Source organism: Trichechus manatus, unplaced genomic scaffold, assembly GCF_000243295.1.
Source record: "Trichechus manatus latirostris isolate Lorelei unplaced genomic scaffold, TriManLat1.0 scaffold00111, whole genome shotgun sequence".
Classification (NCBI taxonomy): Eukaryota; Metazoa; Chordata; class Mammalia; order Sirenia; family Trichechidae; genus Trichechus; species Trichechus manatus.
The window spans coordinates 4,514,112-4,518,056 of record NW_004444047.1 but is presented as its reverse complement, the minus strand read 5'-3'; the positions used below and the strand labels follow the sequence as shown (position 1 = coordinate 4,518,056).

Sequence of the window (3,945 nt, the reverse complement as noted above, 5' to 3'; positions counted from 1 at the left end):
CTACTGCAAGAAACCAAAAGAGACTTGCTAATGGATAGTTAGACTCAACATTGTGAAAATGTCAATTCTACCCAAAGCGATCTACAGATACAATGCAATCCCGATCCAAATTCCACCGGCATTTTTTAATGAGATGGAGAAACAAATCACCAACTTCCTATGGAAAGGGAAGAGGCCCAGAATAAGTAAAGCATTACTCAAGAAGAAGAACAAAGTGGGAGGTCTCACACTATCTGATTATACTGCCGCGGTAGTCAAAACAGCCTGGTACTGGTAGAACAACAGATACATAGACCAATGGAATAGAATTGAGAATCCAGACATAAATTAATCCACTTATGAGTAGCTGATATTTGACAAAGGCCCAAAGTCCGTTAATTGGGAAAAAGACAGTCTCTTTAACAAATGGTGCCAGCATAACTGGATATCCATCTGCAAAAAACTGAAACAAGACCCATACCTCACATTGTGCACAAAAACTAACTCAAAATGGGTCAAAGACTTAAATATAAAATCAAAAACGATAAAGATCATGGAAGAAAAAATAAGGACAATGCTAGGAGCCCTAATACATGAGATAAACACAATATGGACCATAGGTAACAATGCACAAGCACCAGAAGAGAGACTAGATAAATGGGAGCTCCTAAAAATCAGACACTTATGCTCATCAAAAGACTTCAACAAAAGAGTAAAAAGACAACCTACAGACTGGGAAAAAAATTTTGATTATGACAAATCCGATCAGCGTCTAATCTCTAAAATCTACAAGATACTGCAAAACGTCAACATCAAAAAGACCAATAACCCAATTAAAAAATGGGCAAAGGATATGAACAGGCACTTCGCCGAAGAAGATATTCAGGCGGCTAACAGACACGTGAGGAAATGCTCACGATCATTAGCCACTAGAGAAATGCAGCTCAAAACTACAATTAGATATCATGTCACCCCAACAAGGCTAGCATTAATCCAAAAAACACAAAATAATAACTACTGCAGAGGTTGTGGAGAGACTGGAACACTTATACACTGTTGGTGGGAATATAAAATGGTACAACCACTTTGGAAATCGATATTGCGCTTCCTTAAAAAGCTAGAAATAGAAGTACCATATGATCCAGCTATCCCGCTCCTTGGAATATATCCTAGAGAAATAAGACCCGTCACAGAAATAGATATATGCACACCCATGCTCATTGCAGCACTGTTTACAATAGCATAAAGCTGGAAACAACCTAGGTGCCCATCACTGGACGAATGGACAAATTATGGTATATTTACACAATGGAATACTACACAACGATAAAGAACAACGATGAAGCCGTGAAACATCTTATAATATGGAGGAATCTGGAGGTCATTATGCTGAGTATATTTAGGCACAGAAGGACAAATACTGTTTAAGACCACTATTATAAGAACTCAAGAAATGGTTTAAACCCAGAAGAAAACATTTTTTGATGGTTACGAGGGTGGGGAGGGAGAGTGAGGGTCATTCACTAACTAGATAGTAGATAAGAATTATCTTAGGTGAAGGGAAGGACAGCACACACTACAGGGAAAGTCAACAACTGGACTAAACCAAAGCTAAGAAGTTTCCTGAATATAATCAAACATTTTGAGGGACAGAGTAGCAGGGGCAGGGGTATGGGGACCATGCTTTCAGGGGACATCTAGGTCAATTGGCATAACAAAGCTTATTAAGAAAATATTCTGCATTCTACTTTGGTGAGTGGCATCTGGGGTCTTAAAAGCTTGCAAGAGGCCATCTAAGATGCATCAATTTGTCCCAACCACCTGGAGTAAAGGAGAATGAAGAACACCAAAGACACAAGGAAGGGCCCAAGAGACAGACAGGGACACATAAACCAGAGACTTCATCAGCCTGAGACCAGAAGAACTAGATGGTGCCTGGCTACCACTAATGACCACCCTGACAGGGAACACAACAGAGAGTCCCTGATGGAGCAGGAGAAAGGTGGGGTGCAGAACTCAAATTCTAGTAAGACCAGACTTAATGGTCTGACTGAGACTGGAGGAACGTCGGAAAGCATGTCCCCTAGATTCTCTATCAGCCCAGAACTAAAACAATTTCCGAAGCCAACTCTTCAGACGAGTTGGACTGCACTGTGGGACATAAAGTGATACTCGTGAGGAGTGTGCCCCTTAGCTCAAGTAGATACAGGAGACTAAACGGGCAGCTTCTGTCCGGAGGTGAGATGGGAAGGCAGAGAGGGTTAGGAGCTGGTTGAATGGACGTGGGGAATCGGGTGGAAAGGAGGAGTGTGCGGTCACAGTATGGGGAGAGCAATTAGGGTGACATAACAATGTATGTTTGAATTTTTGTATGGGAAAAAAAATAAAAATAAAAAGTAATTTTAACAAACATTTAAATTGATTTACCATTTAAAATAAACACTTGAACTTTTTAAGCATTTCTTTTAATACTGAGAAAAAAGTTGAGTTTTATTTATATACACTTGTTTGAACTTTAGGCTGGTGTCTAGATTATTAAATACAAATCTATGTGTGGTAAAAAAATAGTTTTCATCAATATACATTATCAAGAATTGAAAAAACAACTTACAAAATGGGAGAAAATCAAATATATATTCACACAGACATTTGTCCACGAATGTTTATAGCAGCGTTATTCATAATATCCGAAAGGTGGAAACAACCCAAATGTCCATCAGCGAATGAATGTGGGTATATGCATGCGTTGTTGTGTGCGGTTGAGTCGGTTTTTGACTCATAGCGACCACGTATGACAGAGTAGAACTGCCCCATGAAGTTTTCTAGGCTGTAATTTTACAGGAGCAGATTGCCAGGTCTTTCTCCTGCAGAGCCACTGAGTCAGCAGCCAAGCGCTAAGCCAAGCCCAGCAGCAGCTGTCATGCCTCCAGGGCTCCTTATGTACGTACAGTGGTATATCATTCAGCCGTACAGAGGAACGAAGTCCTAATATATGCGACAACTTGGATAAATCTCAGAAACATTATAGTAAGTGAAAGAAGCCAGACACAAAGGGTCACCTGTGGTTCCTTTGATATGAAGTACTCATAATAGGTACATCCATGGACAGGAGATTATTGCTTGCCTGGGGATGGGGGTGGGGGGAGTGGATAGTGGGGTGTTGTTCTTCTGGGGTGATGAAAAGGTTTTGAAACCAGAGAGGGGGTGGCTGCACAGCCTTGTGAACGCACTAAGTGCCACTGGATTGTACACTTTAAAATGGTTCGTTAGGTGCTATTTAAATTCCAGCTCAGTTTTAAAAATAAATAATAAAATCTCTGCAGCAGAAGATGGACATCTGTTGAATCAAAATGGTGGATATGTGATTGTATTCTCTGTATTTTTCTACCTGTTTGAGATATTTTATAATTTAAAAAAAGCGTCAAATCTAGCAACATATAAAAAAGATACTACAAGATGACCAAATGGGGTTGCAGTCAGATGCTTATTTGTTTCGCATTCAGTGTGCATTTCTCTCTCTCTCGCCTTGTTGTATTCTCCGGGACCCCAGGACAGTGTTTGGTGAGAGTGAGAGAGCACACACCTTGGCTTTGCGCCTGCTGCAGGGGGAACCTTCTCTCATCGTTATGTTTGACAGTGGTAGGGTTTTGTAGCTGTCCTTTATCAAGTTAAGGAAGTTCCCTTCTGTTCCTTGTTTGCCGAGAGCTCTTATCCTGAGTGCTCTTAATCAGTTTTAAGTTTGTATATGCATGTGTGCACGCGCATGCATCTGTGTGTGTGTTTAAGGAAAATTGGCCTTTTTTTACTTTCAGATGTATTGGCATGAGGTAGATAGCTTTTCTTGTAGCTTTGTCCCCCCTTTTTCACTCTTACTATTATGTTTTCCCCCCACCCCATCTTTTCAGTATTTACACACACACACCCACCCACCCACACCCACACCCACACCCACACCCACACCCACAC

The 3,945-nt window shown here is 40.8% G+C and overlaps 1 protein-coding gene across 1 annotated transcript in view; it reads left to right on the top strand.

Moving 5' to 3' along the window:
- The window catches only part of ADD1 (adducin 1), an 81,818-nt gene that overhangs the window by 41,861 nt on the left and 36,012 nt on the right, over positions 1–3,945 (top strand). The gene's annotated exons all lie outside the window — the stretch shown is intronic.